Consider the following 15,633-nt stretch of genomic DNA (forward strand, 5'->3'; position numbering starts at 1 on the left):
AGAAAGAGAGAGAGAGAGATCCTTATAAATCTAGTGATCAATAACAAATCAACAATGCTATCGACCCGATATAAAAATTCAGAATTTTATACTAATTATTCAAATTCATTTCATATGTAACACATTATTTTAATTTAAAAAAATCTGAATAGATATATCATGTTCCATAATATTTATGATAATAAATAATCAATGAGGTACATCAGTGAGTGTATAATAATGAAATCTCCGTTAAGTCTAGTGGATAACAATTACAACGCGTGGCTGGTTAGCATTCAAAGTTGACAAACTAGGGGACCGCGCACGACAGGAGCATCAACAACTGCAGCCAGAGCCGCGCCCAGATTGATTAAAGCTCTGTTTATCTTGTTTCCCGTTCCCCCATTCTCTCTCCTCTATCCTGACAAAAGATTTGCAAGAGGAAAAACATTTTTTGTTTGTCTTGTTTTGCCTTAGGTTTACTTCTGAGCGCCTTACAATCTGTTTTGATCTTTCAGTAAAGTGTCTCTCAGCTTTCAAAGATCAGGTAACTACTATCAAAGCATCTCTTGAGATTTTCCTTTTCAATTTGTTTATTTGTAATTTGTTTATGAGAAATGTTTTTTTCTCCGAAATTCCCCCCTCCCCCCAAATAGTCCGAAATTTAGAAGAGAGAGAGAGAAGAGAGGGGAAGAGGAGGAGCTCTGTCCGCCGTCGCCTCGCCTCCGCCCGATCGTCGCCCGCCGTCGCCTCCACCTCTGCCTCGCAGCGCCCCCTGCCTCTGCCTCTGCCCCCCGCCCCCGCCTCCGCCTCTAGCCTGATTTTGTTGGCCTCCTCCCGTCCTTCTTCTTCCCTCCTCCTTCTTCTTCTTCCTCCTTTTTCTTTCTTCTCTTCTTTCTTCTTCTGATTTTCTTCTTCTGAAAAAAAAAAAAAATCAAAACGACGAAATGACATCGTTTCGGGGGATTCGGGGAAAGCAAATTCGAGCTACCAATCACTTCTGTTTATTTATTTTAAACTCTCTTGCATATGTTTGATTTTTTGCTTCAAAGGATGCTTCTCGTTTAGCAAGCAGGCATTTTAGCTTAAAAATCAAATAGATATTGAAACTGCTAAAAAACAAATAAACTATACGAGAAGTCAAAAAATTCTATTTCTCTTTACTTTTTTGTTTGTTTTTTTTTTATTAAATATAAGAGGAGTTAACTTGAACTAACTAAATTAATTGGGTCAATCAAAACTCAATCTGAAAACCAAAAAAATTTGTGAGCTCAAAGAAGTTATCGCCAAATGCACCCAAGTGAATTCTATTGAATAGGCTCATATGAAAGTCAACAACTTGGACCGAGGAAGACCCATCGGGCTTTCTCTAGAGAAAGTCCAACAAGCCCATTTGAGGAGGCCTAAATGATAAGGACGTTCGAGAAGGTTGATCATTGTTTTCAGAAGAGATGAAACTCTAGGAGAAAATCTATTCTCTGAGTTATTTGCTTAGTCTTGAAAGGCCTCCGAACCATGAGCCTAGAGACCTATTTGAGCTCGGACTCGAATGGTTTAGATCTATGAACCTAGAGATCCGAAGCATTTGGCTTCAAACGAATTTGATTGCAATCTATAAGTAGCTCCGTTAATGAGTCTCAGAACATTAGCGATCTCGGAGCTTTTTGAAATCTACGCACTAGAACCATGGGCGTGATGGAGTCCAAATAAAGTACCTGATCCCGAGGATGGTGAGTGGATATAAATTCACTCTTCGGATAAACGAACCTATACCCGAATCTAGGTGGCACGATCTAGCGGGTCTTTGAGACTCGACGATATTTGCGGCAATACGTTCTCTTATACTACCCCTGACCTTTCCGCAGCAGGGCGTCCTCTGGGACTATCCCTGACCCTTTGAGATGATTGGGGATCATTGGTTAGGCGTGGCAATGAAAAAGCGTTCACCAAGAGGTTGATCTCCTCTTCGAGATTTTTCTCATCCTCGGAGAGGTCACATCCTCAAACAGAGTGGTTAGAGAGAATATTCTCTATATGCTTTGCGCATGAGCTTCATCCTACATCATGAGGTGCCTATAAATAGCACCCATTCATAACTTTACAAGTGATGAATTTTGGGGAAACAATTTGAGAAAGAACTAATTTCCCTTTTCCATTATCTACCTTCAGAATGAAAGTGAGAGATCCATGGGAGAGTCTTGTCATTATTCTTTTTCTAACTACGTTGTCTTCTTTTTCACCCTATCTCTTATCTCCATCATCTCTTTACCATTGTGTTTCTAGTTGTAATCATTGAAAAATCTAAGCTTCTCATAATTTCTAGAGAATTCGGATTTTCCAGCGATCTTTGAAAATTTTCGAATTTTCTGATAGACATTCGAAGTTTTTGGCTACTTTTCCAACAACATTCGAATTTTCCGGCGATATTCCCAGACCCTCTCATGCACCAAACATAATAATTTTTTTTTTTAACTCATATTTTGACTAAAAAATCAAAAAAAAAATTACTAAAATAGTATTCCCAAAACGAGTTGTTTGAGAATTAGTTATTTAATTAACATTTTAATTTTTTACGAAATGTATTTTAAAAAAAAGAAGAAAAAAAAACGATGGAAAAGGGTATGGAAAAGGTGTAATAACTTATAGTGTATTTTCTTTCGGCCGGAGGCTTCTCTCGAGTTTGCGTGTTAACTGGACTCCATGGATTGAGATCTTGCCACCACATCTTTTCTACAAATGGCTCAAATAGGGCCACGTAAGCTGAAGCCCAAACGAATATATTTTACCTTAGCTAAGCAAAACATTGTCATTTTGTCTCTATTAAGCAAACAAATGGTGTTGATGCGGCGTTCAAACTGCATCTTTTTATTGTTAGCAGGAAGTTACAACAAACACAACGACCATCCATGAATTTCACCTTTGCGAAATTATTAGTGTGTTTGATTTGAGTTTTTTGAATTAAATTTTTTATTTTTTATATATTTTTATTTTTAGTGAATATTTTTAAAATTTTAAATATTTTTTAATTTTTAGATACATCATACTTAGATATATCTAAAAAATAAAATATTTGTGAAAAAATATTTTGAAAAATTAATAAATACATAAAAATATAAAAAAATAAGTTGAATTTTTATATTTTTTGGTGTTTAGTGAATTTTTTAAAGATTTTTTGCACAAAAATTACATATATTTTTTAAGTATATTTATGTTAGGTGTCTAAAAATTGGAAAAATTACTTAAACTATTAAAAAAATTCAGTAAAAATAAAAAAATACGAAAAATAAGAAAGTAAAATTTCTGAAAAGTGTTTTTAGAAAACCTAAACCAAGAAGTGATTATTTTCTTCTCCATTTTCAGATTGTCATGGCAACTTGAAGGAACAAAAATCCTTTACACTGTATTTAATTGAGAGATTTGAAGAGAGATTTGGAAAGAGAAAGAAAAAAAAAATGAAATGTGAATAAAATATACTTACATTTCACCTAATTTCACATACCTTTTCTCTTTTCCTTTCTAAATTCCTTCCTAAATCTTTCAACCAAACAGTGTTAATAAAAAATTTCAGAAACTCTTTGTTTTCAACAAAAGAAATTCAATGGAAAACAAAACAACCCATAAAATAAATTGGAAATCTGAATCAAGAGCTGACCATGAAATGGACATCATCATCCTCCATCCATTCCTATTGATGAGGTCGAATGAGTTGAAGAATGCATACCAAACTGTATGTGTGTGTGTGTGTGTGTGTGTGAGACACAGAGAGAGAGAGAGAGAGAGAGAGAGAGAGAGAGATGAATGGATTTTTGTGCTTTTAGTTACAGAGAATTAGATCCCTTTTTTCTCTTCTGATAAAATAGAACCTGGTTAGGACTTGGGACAGAGAGTAGAGAAATTGAAAAGATGGAAGAAAAGAGGAAGGAAAGATAGCGTCTCTGTTTTGCTTAGACTATGGCCCTGTTTGGTAGAGTTGTGGGAAAGTGCTTATAGCTTATGCCTTAACAGCTTATAACTTATAACTATGAACATAAGTTGATTTCTGACTTATAAATTAAGTTTCTCTTGCCTCACTCAAAGAATAAGTTGATTTCTGACTTACAAAAAGCTACAAGCTGCATTGTTAAGTTAAACCAAACACATCAAAATAGCTTAAATTAAGCTGAAAGCTGAAATAAGCTGAAAAAAAACTGTACCAAACAGGGCCTATGTTTGGGAATCTAAGGAGAGAGAAGAAGAAAAATGATTACTTAAATTATAAGATAAAAGAAAAGAAAAGAATTAATTGTGATTTCTCTTCTTTTTGTTTGGTTAGATTTTATAAGAGAAAAAAAAATTATTTTATGTTATATTACTAAAATAACATTTTTATATTTTCAATCATTTTATTTCTTTTATTTTTATAGGAACAAAGTTGGTATTATGAAAATATTAGTTTTTTTTCTTTCCCAATCTCTTCAATTTTGGGAAGATTAAAAATGAGGATTATAAGAGAAATAAATTTCTGTTCGTTTTTCTCTATTTCTCCCCATTTCTCTTCATTTAAGTTATCCAAACAAGTTAGATAAATACATTTCTCAATTTTTTTCTTTTCTCTTCAAATCACTCAATCCAAACATAGCGTCAGTATTAGAAAAAAATACCCACTCACCTCAGCAAGATAAACAATCACTGTCTCATCACCTTGATTTACTGCTTGTATATGTCAATCATAATCCTTATTCTTAGGCTCTGTACAATTAGGGATGTAATTTTGGCCCAGCCCATGTCGGGCCTTGCGGGCTCCAGCCAAAATCGGATTGGCCCGGGCCGGTCCACAGGCTAGAAAACTAGGCCCAGGCCCAAGCTCAGGCCCAGGGGTATTTGGGCTTTGGGCGGGTCAATGGGCCAAGCCTCGGGCCGGGCCCCTGGGCTTGGGCCTAGGCCTGGGGCTCGGGCTTTGGGCGGGCTTGGACGGGCCTAAACAATTTTTAATTTTTTTTACCAAAATTTTATTATTTTCTATTAAAAATAACACCGGGCCTCGGGTGACTCGGGCGGGCTGGGCTTTTGGACGGGCCTTGAGCTGGCCGATGAGTTGGGCCACGGGCCGGGTCGGACATCAAAACGATTGTCCAAGCCCTGGCCCAAGGTCTCGGGCTGGGCTTGGGCCCGAGTCTTAACAGGCCTTAATGGGCCGGGCCCACCTCGAGTCACGGGCAGGCTTCGGACTACTCGCGGGCCACGGGCCAAAATTACATCCCTAGGTACAATTGGCTTTCCATTTTCCAAATTGTATATCTCGTATAAATATCTGTTTAGAATACCAATCAGTGTGTTTGGTTTGAGTTTTCTGGATTAAGTTTTTTGAAAATTGAGTTTTTTGACTTTTGTGTTTTTTTGTTTTTAGTGAATATTTTTAAAATTTTAAACATTTTTTTACTTTTTTAGATGCACCTTACTTAGGTGTATCTAAAAAGTAAAAAAATATTAAAAAAATTAAGAAATACATAAAAATATAAAAAATGTACTGAATTCTTGTATTTTTTTTTGTATTTTTTGTATTTAGTGAATTTTTAAAAAAAAAATTTACAATTTTTTTACTTTTTAGGTGTATTTATGTTAGGTGTGTCTAAAAAGTAAAACATTTGCATAATATATTTAAAAAATTCAATAAAAACAAAAAACACGAAAAATAAAAAAGTAGAATTTTCTAAAAACTGTTTTTAGAAAAATGGAACCAAGCAAGATCAATGTAATTATTCATTGACTCCATTATTTTATTCACATTTCTGCCTTGGTTCTTTACTTAGCTAAGATAAAATATACCGGTTTTGGCTTCAGCATATGTAGGGATGGCAATTTAAACCCGGCCCGACGGGGACCCGATCCCCCGACCCCGAAATAAGTGGTTTTTCCCCGAAAAATATCCCCACGGGGACGGGGATGGTATTAAAAAATCACTCCCCGATCAATTTCGGGCCGGGGACGGGGATAGGCCCGTCAGCCCCGGCCCCGCCCCGGAATTTCCCCGATTCCTCCCCGCCACTGATGCTTAGTTGTATTATTAAATATTAGTTGTATTATATTACTTTTGATGTGAACTCTCTCATTTCCTGTGTCTCTCTCTCTCTCACCGACCGTGGCCCTCATCTCTCTCTCCCTTAAATCTCAGACTCAGTCTCATCTCTCTCCCTCCCTCTCCTCGCCCTCTCCCCCTCTCCCTCTCCATCTCCCTCCGTCCGTGAAGCGTTCCATCGTCAGATCCCTCCGTCCGTGAAGGCTTCACGGTGAAGCCCTCCATCCATCAGATCGTAAAGCTTTCCGTCAGATCGTGAACCCTCTCCCTTTCCCTCCGTCCGTGAAGCGCTCCGTCCGTGAAGCCCCTCCGTCCGTCAGATCGTGATTCATGAAGAAGAACAGAAACAGATCTGAAGAAGATCGTGATTCATGAAGAAGAACAGAAACAGATCTGAAGAAGAAGAATAGATCTGATTGTTGAATAAATCTGATTGTTGTGTGTATATATATATCTATGATTTTTTATGATTGTTATATATATATAATTTTTTTTATGATTGTTATATATATATATATATATACATATATATATCTATGACAGATTTTTTTTTCTTTTTTTTTTTTTTTGATCTTCTTAATGTTGCTTTTTGAGCTCACTGAGAATCTGAGATGTTGAGATTTGTTGATGTTGTTTTTTAGCCGGGGATTTTCGGGGTCGGGGAAACCCGATCCCCGTTAGGGGGCGGGGGTGGGGGTGGGGGTGGGGGTGGGTTCTCCGTCGGGGACGGGGACGGGGACGGGGGAAAGTTCTGCCATCGGGGATCGGGGACGGGGAGGGTGATCCCCGGCCCCGCCCCGCCCCGTTGCCATTCCTAAGCATATGTAGCCCTATTTACTTAAGCCATTTGCAGAAAAGATGAGGCGGCAGGATCTCGGCACATGGACTGGACCGTCCAGTTAATATGTAAATTGGAGAAGCCTCTCCCCTAAGGAAGGCCAGCTACTGTCCTCTTCTGCATAGGTCGGGCCTGCTTGCTTTTAATTTTTGGATTCTTTGTTGAAAGATGCTTAGGGCTTGTTTGGGAGGTTAACAAAATTTTAAAAATAAAATTTTTTTGAAAAAGTCAAAAAATTAATAAATTGTACAAAAAATTCAAAAATTCTTTTTTCTCTTTATTTTTTTGTAGGTCTTTTCGTGAAAAGTTAAAAAATCATCCAAAATGTACTAAATTTTTTATAACCTCACATTTTAATCAAAAAATCAAAATATTACCAAAATAACTTGTTCCCAAATGAAGGAGATGATTGATGATATCTTTCCATCTCTATGTCTATGTGAATTTGCAATATTGTATGCTGATTTGCTTCTTTCATTTACAACATCAACATGTTTATTTTTATCCTTTTATTTATTTATTTATTTACTAACGTATTATTTGTGCTATGAATGGGTATAATTAAATAATCAAAAAATAATTTTTAAAATTAAATAATAACATAAAATTTATCTAAAATAAGTAGTAAAATGATTTATAATTAATTAAATTTTATTCATTTTTATTAGAGTTACACATAAGAGAATGATTTTTTTTTATTATTTATTATTATGATGTGTTCTAAGTTCCTAATAAAAAATACATGTTATAATTTGATTCGTAAAAATTAATAATAAACTACAAAAGTTATATTTACAATTAAATATAAACACATTTAGTTTTATAAGTTTCGTAATTTTAATTTACCATATGATAGTAGTAATTTTAATTCACCATATATTGATAAAATATAATTATGTTTCATCTATATTTCATATATATTTTTTCCTTTTTTTAAAAATTTCTACCCAAATCCACAAACCAAACACAATATTAATATTTGAAAGGAGTTAAAGAAGTTCCTCGGGAAGGTATCTTATATTCGGAGGTTTATTCCAGCACTTGTGGAGATCTCCGCCCCTTTCAAGTTTTTGTTAGAGGAAGATGCCATGTTCGAGTGGAACAAAGAGCACCAAAAAGCCTTAGAGATCAAGGCGACCCAGACTTTCCACAGATCATGATAGCTCGCAGCCCGAGGTATCTTTGATGTTGTATCTAACCTCAACCCCCAAGTCCATAAGGGCATTGTTGGTGTAAGAGTAGAACATCCAGTGTACTACATCGGCCAGAACATCAAAGGGGTAGAAGTTCGGTATACTTTGGTGGAGAGACATTGCCTAGCTTTGGTATTCACTGCCTAAAAGCTCATACATTACTTTTTAGCACATCAAATTTAGATTGTCACCAGAAGTGATCCAATGCACTACCTCTTCAGCAAGCCTGCTCTAATCAGAAAAGTGGCAAGATGGTTGCTAGCTCTGGGTGAATTTGAGATTACATGTGTAGCTCCCAAGGCGATCAAAATCCAAGCCTTAGCTAATCTCCTTGCCCAATTTCCATACGGCGACTAGGAGTCAGCGAATGAAGAATTGAGGGGAGAAATGTATGCAACTATGTATTTTAAGGGAGGCTTCTGGACATTGAGCTTTGACGGACCAACAATTGGAGGGAAAGGTGGAACTGGGATAGTTCTTATAAGCAAAGGTGGAGAAAAATTGTACTTATCTTATAAGCTAGACATCTATTGTTCAAACAATGAGACCAAGTATGAGGCTATTATTTTAGGCTTCATAGCAGCTGTGAAGCACAATATCAAGAGGATTCGGATCCGAGAGGATTCAAAGCTGATAGTGAAGCAAGTTTCAGGACAGTTCACCTTAAAAGAACTTGCCTTGGTCACATATCGAACTATGGTCCAAGGACTTCTAGACAAATTTCAGAAGGTTAAAATGAAGCATGTGCCTTGACCCGACAACAAATTTTCAAATGCCCTCGCAATACCAGGGGCAAGAGTTAACATCCTAGAGGAAGAGGTGACAATTGTTATCAAGAAGAGAACGGAACCTTCAGTAGTGCCCGAGAACAAAGACATTTTGAGGAACTGTAAAGGAGAAGTCATTGAACTACTCAAAAGTAAAGGCGGAAAGTTGACTATGGCCAAACTTGCATAATTCACAGTTATTGGAGGTGAACTTTACTTCTGGGGCAAGTACCAGATTCCTGGCCCCGTGCATTGACCAAGATGAAGCAAACTTCTGACTATAACAGATTCATGAAAGGTCCTGCGGGGATAGAGATATGAGTCTGTACCGAAGGATCTAGAGATAGGGCTACTATTGGCCTATATGAAGAAAGACTCGAACCAAGTACAAAAAGAATGCCCAAAGTACCAATCATACATCCGGGAGGATGAAAGTTGCTTTGAGATTGATACCCTCAACTGGTGACAAGTCTATCAACTATCTTAAGGAGGGGACATTACCTAAAAATCCGAGGGGCATTGCACACCTCAAGAGGAGAGCGAGGCAGTACTTTCTTGATCAAGACAAACTTTATAGAAGAAGCATTAAGGGAACTTCCCTGAGGTGTCTCTCTAAGGATCTAGCCCTTGGAAGAGCTCACAAAATTGAACATCAATGAGGGGCTCGATTGTTCGAGCAACTGATACATCTCAAGTATTATTGGTCGACCATGGAGTCAGATGCCTCCCATTATGTGAAGAGATGTCAATTCTATTAGAAGCACAGAAACTTGATCCATGTGCTAGACATAGACCTGCATAGCATTAGAACACTGTGGCTATTTCATTCCTGGGCTTTCGACCTTATAGGGCCAATCTCTCCACCATCCAAGAGGTATAAACGGATCCTCACAACCACGGGGTTGAGCAGAAAATGGGTTGAGGCGATCCCTTTGAAGAATGTTACTAGGCCCGTGGTTGCAAACTTTATCAAGGAAAATATTAGCAGGTTCGGAGTGTCGAAAACCATCCTTTTGGACAACGACACACCCGTCATAAACAAACACAAGAAAAGCCTTCATGAGACTTACCAAATGAAGCATCACAAATCCACTCCCTATTACCCCAAAGGGAATGAACAAACAGAGGCCACAAAAAAAGACCTTGATCAGAATTCTGAGTAAGATGATGGATGAATTCAGCGGGATTTGGTTTGAACAGTTGATAATAACCCTATGGACATATAACATCTCGAAGAGAAAGTTGACTCAAGAAACTCCTTACTCCTTCGTGTATAGGTCCCAAGCGGTGCTACCTATGGAGTTCCAGATGTCATCTGCCCGGATGGCCCTCGCCTCGGGAATTGTGCTTCAGCTGCGAACCACTAGACTTGAAACGTTGGAAGAAAATAAAGATAGGGCCGCGAAAGTCATGAAAAGGTATCATGAGTCCATCAGCTGAGCCTATAATCAGATAGTGGCGCCGAGAATGTTCGAAAAAGCGTGATCTAGTATTGAAGATCGTAGAACCAATCATGTGAGGACAACCCTTGCCTAAGTCCTTCCCAAAGTGGGAGGGGCCCTACAGGGTGATCCAAGCAAGCCCAAACGTGTCCTACAGGCTCATAAGAGTTGAAGATGGCTTCTGAATAGGCCCGCTCAATGCAAAGTTCATCAAGTGTTATTACCCATAAATAAACTCATCTATGTTAAATACCACTTTCATTCTCTTGCTTTGTCTATAAGTTTCATTTTCCTTACGTTATGAAAAAAGTGGTTTTCCTTTATGATGTATATGTCTGTTGGATCACTTGAGATCCATCACTTGAGATGAAAACTTTTTATTTTTGTCAAGAAAAGTGAGAAAGTAATGAGAATACTTCAGCTTTTATATAAATATGCCTATGATTGTTCTTTCCATTGCATCATTTGAGATAAATGTTTTATCGAGTAGAATGAGAAAACAATGACAAAGCCTCCAAAACTTTGTTATTCCATTGCATTGTCCTAAATCAAAATTTTTTATTGAAAGGGGCAAGAAAACAATGAGAAAGGAATCAAAAAAGCACACAAGAACTCGGAGGAAGTCATACCTACACAACACTCGGAGAAAATCTCATGGAAGCAAGAGTTAGGTTATACTCATACAACTATCCAAGTGAAGTCATAATCAACAAGCCTATTAAGTCATCTGTGCATCTACTTAGCATTTACAAGAAGCTAGAAAATATCATAATATCATGTTCAATAGCCTTCAGTAATCTCTATTATAGACCCAAGCAGAAAAGAAAATAGAAGTGCAAATAAAAGGCGAAATGTCAACAAAGTAAAGTGAAGAAACTTAATCCCTTCTAAAGACCCCCTCGAAGAAGTTGTCCGTCACTTCTACATCCTAAAGACAATTAGTGGAATGTGCCTCTAAAACCTCCAAGGCTTGAGTATAGCCCAACTCAAACTCACGAAGAGTCGCCTTAGTCTCATCTATAGAAGTCTGATAAAAGTCAAGCACAGACAAAACCTCTACCCGATGATTGGCATTCGAGGCTATATCCAGGTGCCTCTAAAGCCATGATAGATCCACCTAGTGACGCTCTATATCCAAGATCCCCTAATATGCTGTCTCGACTACCTTCCTATTAAGGTCACATATTCATTGTTTATCCAAGCTATATAGGAGAGTGGCAAAAGACTCGAGAAGAACAGTCTGAATTAGTGGGTTTACCCAATGCACAAGTCGAAAAAAGGTCTCGGGGTAACTCGAATGCACAAGCTGTAGAATTGATGTGAACTTAGGAGTTAACCAATAGTGAAGAAATGGTATTTTGCCAAAAGTTGGAGATGGAGTCGGGTCGGGGAGATGTTAGTTTCAGGAGCCTCTCTAATCTCTATCGGGTTAGACGAGCCACCCGAGAGAGTGGCCTTTGGAAGAAATCCTGAGCTTGAGAATTCAATCCGATGAGGGAGAGGACCAAAAGCATCACTATCAAAATGAGAATCGCTAAGATCTAGATCTAGAACATTCGGGGGTACTTCTAATAGGGAGCCCATAGCAATTGTCTTAAAGGTAGATGTGTCCCCTGCTATGAGGAGTCACAAAGAGAGTTGGGACTGAGTCTAAGGCAAGTGAATGCAAGACCCCAGTAGCAGCTAGCACTGAAAAGAGAGGGGAGCTTTATTAGGAGTAGTGACTAGTAAAACCATTTGAGCAAGAAACTCTCACAAATGAAAATACTTAACAAACTTCAAAAAGCAAGATTACAAGATGGGAAATCATTAGGTGGAGCCGGGGTAGTCGGGGCTGAATCAAGTAGAGTTTAAGGGCCCCCAGCTATAGCATTACCCAAGGGGTACCCCCACGCTAAACAATTCAGACCCTCGATCTCTTTGATCTAGTCTCACGAGTACAATGTGAAATATAGATGAGAGTCCAGATTTGGAAACTTTTATAGAAAATCCATTTTATTGAAAAATATTTGCCATAAATGAATTGCATCACCAGATCTTAAAGTTCCCACCTAATATTTTGGGAAAATTAGGAAACCCATGACTCTTGCTAGGCCACTGTTCGTCGTAACCAAAGATGTCTCGGTTCGTAACCTTAGGTATGAGAGAGGAAGGTCTTTAATTGAGCACCCCCACTCACTCAATCAAAGATCGGCCTATACTAAACCATGATATGAGTTTTATTAACTTTATATGTTCATATTTTGATTTATTTAAGAATTTCTAAAATTTACTATATGAAGCATATAAGTATAAACTATGTCATTCATTTTGGAATAATTTGATTTCATGTATTTTTGAAGGAGTTTTGAAGATGTACAACTCAAAGAAATTGAGTTCACAAACACAAAAATCAATATTATTTCAAATTGAACAACAAAACCTCCATCCACTGGCATTCATAGAGATATATCAAATAAACAAACAACCACATGGTAGGATGCCAAACATAGTATAAAAAAATAAAAATAAATAAAAAAACACACAAAAGCGGGATGCTAAAGCATAACAATTTACATATTTACCGATGTCCCGCTAACAGTTACAAAACAAAGTTAGAAAAATATGCATGATTTTGTATATAAAATCCTAATGCAATTCACTCATGAGATGCAACTAAAGATTTGACTTCTAATATATAACATGTGAATTATCTTAAGAACATGAGGTAGTGCACATAATCACATAAAAATTGATTAAATTCATAAATATAAATTTAGCCGAATCAAGATACATGAAATATGGATGCAAGGCATGGATAGGATAAAAACACAATATGATGTTTATGTACAAATAAGAAAATCGAGTAAAGGAATGGGATAGAGAGAAGCAGGGCGAGGAATTATTACAACACTTGAATAATTACATATCCAAATAAGGAGTGAGAGGAAGAAAATATTACAACGAAATAAAACCTCATGAATTTCTCAAATTAAAAAGAAAAACAAAAACTGCATGTGCCTCGGAGACCGCCAGAAACTATTCTGCTTAACGCCGAAAGACTGCTCTATTCTGTCTAGAAGAAGTTGGCTGGCTGGCCAAAAACTTAGTGGTTAGGCAATTAATTAGCCAACCGGCCAATTAGGCCTGACAGAATCTATTTTGTTGCAACACTGAGACAGGACAAACAAAGAATATGCATGTGGCTCAACCAAAAACTTCCAATTAGATTACAACATGTTTATAATATGAAATCAAAGTAAGAAAATTAATATAAAAAAATACAAAAAGAAAAATAAAAGAGATTAAAAATTTACCTTTCAAAGAAAGAATGAATTTCTTAATTTCCAAACTTCCTTTTGATCACCCTCAAGTGTATGAAATTTGTTCTTAATCCTCAATTCGAAAACTTAGAATTTTAGCTATAATGGTGTTTTGGATTGTCTAACAGTGTGGGGAGGGGGGAGGGGGGGAGTTGATTAACACAATGATTTTCTTATTTTCAACAACAATAACCCTTTCTTTGATCAAGGCTCTTGAATTTGACTACAATGGAATTTTTGTGTGATTTTGGTAATGAAAGATGGGCTATAATAGTGTATGTAAATGATAGGCAAATGGAAGTTTTAAACTCAATTTTGATCAACTCTCAATTCAAGCAAGACTTCTCTTTCTATCAATTTCTCTTAGTCTCTCAATCAGTATCCTCTCTTTAGTCCTCTCATTCAAGACTTAAGCTCTTTTTATATAGGCAATGCAAGTATAGAGATGGTGGAAGACAAAGTGGAAGACTAATGGAGCATTAGTGAAGATAATGGAGCTAATAGAAGACAAAATTAGAGCATTACCTTCAATGGATCAAGCACTAGGCAATGAAGGTTGAGTGTGTATCCATTCGTGTATGAATGGATCAGAAAATGGGATAGTGTAGTGTCTCACACACACTAAATAAGAATTTTGCCACAACTGCCTTGTTGCTAGACAAATTTGTCGGCCGGCCAATTTTTTGGCTAACCGACTACTATTTATGCACTATTGGCCGGCCGGCTACTATTTATGCACTATTTGGCCGACCAACCAATTAATTGGGTGGTCGGCTACTATTCATGCCGATTGGCACTATTCATGCACTATTCACAAATAATTTTTTTCTATAGGGAAAACAAGATTTTTCAACAGAATTATTGGAATTATGCGTAAAAAGAATATTTTGAAAAAAGAGAATTTTGAACAAGTCTAAAATACTTGGCCAAGATAGGTTTGAGGTTGAGGATAAACCTCAAATTCCATTTTTCTTACTGTGAATTTTGTGAGATAGCACATTTTTGTTTTCATCATCGGGTGATAAAAAAAAAGCGTCCAAGTCTTTTGGCCAGTCAAAATGAGGTGTTTACACCAATATCAACAAAGCCACTTGGCTATACGAAGGGCACCTAATCAACTACCTGATCAATCATGATGAAACCAGAATATGAAAACTTGTCGTCGTGGAAGGAAGGAACGTCAGAGGATGGGAATCCCCATAAGTGCTAGAGTGAGTCTCAGAGACTTTTGTCATAGCCAACTCCATACTACTGCTAGAGGCACACCTCACTTCCGCACCGCTTCCGAAATTGTGTCCCTTGGCACCACTAGAAGCACACCTCACTTCTGTATTACCTCTGGAAGCATGTTCCTTAGTATCAACCCGCTTAATTATCTTAACACCGAAATCGTTTCCCTCAACGATCTCATCACTGGAGCGGCGCTCCTCCCCCACAGCTGATTGAAAAGGGAAACATCTAGTAATAAAGATGGTATCCTCAGTCATAGTTGGCAGGGGACAACGCACACTAGGGACAAGATCAGAAAGGTGATTAGAATGCTCATCATCATCATCAGTAAGAGCCATCGGAGGGGTGTTTCACAATCCTAGTGGACAAAGGAAGGGTGTCGTTTGGGTCTGAGTTTGGTATATATGCAAAAAGAAGGTCGAAAGCTTGAGAAGAAGAATTAACAAAGGAGGAAACTTCCAAAAAGAAAATAGATTTCATTACCCTCATGACTAGCCGCCTAAGAGGCAGGCCCGATAGGGGCAGTATGACCAATATCTGAAACATCCTTAAAACTAGGAATGTCAACAACTACAAGATTAGAAGGTGGGGCAAGGTCTTGTATAGCGAAAAAGATAAAAAGTGCTCATTTAAAAAGACAAAACCTCGAAAGAAATAAAGAAAAAAAAAAAGGCCACGAATCAGGGAAAGAACTAAATGTCTATTTAGTACCTGACAGAGCCTTTTAAAAATGCGAGGGGCAAAAGGGTCAGCATTGGGAGCTCGCTTATGGGCCATCATCTTGAGACTAGTCGTCTGAGGACCAGAAGCCTTGGTCAAAAAGCCTG

The 15,633-nt window shown here is 37.5% G+C and overlaps 1 protein-coding gene across 1 annotated transcript in view; it reads left to right on the plus strand.

Moving 5' to 3' along the window:
• Positions 1-243: 243 nt before the first annotated feature.
• LOC114312749 (putative disease resistance protein At1g15890) overlaps positions 244-15,633 on the plus strand; it is a 36,849-nt gene continuing 21,459 nt past the window's right edge. Inside the window, exon 1 of the mRNA XM_082898401.1 lies at positions 244-526. The gene's annotated coding sequence lies outside the window, so the exon portion shown is untranslated. The remainder of the gene's footprint in view (positions 527-15,633) is intronic.

The sequence above is a fragment of the Camellia sinensis genome, chromosome 12 (assembly GCF_055761805.1).
Source record: "Camellia sinensis isolate YWXY chromosome 12, ASM5576180v1, whole genome shotgun sequence".
Classification (NCBI taxonomy): Eukaryota; Viridiplantae; Streptophyta; class Magnoliopsida; order Ericales; family Theaceae; genus Camellia; species Camellia sinensis.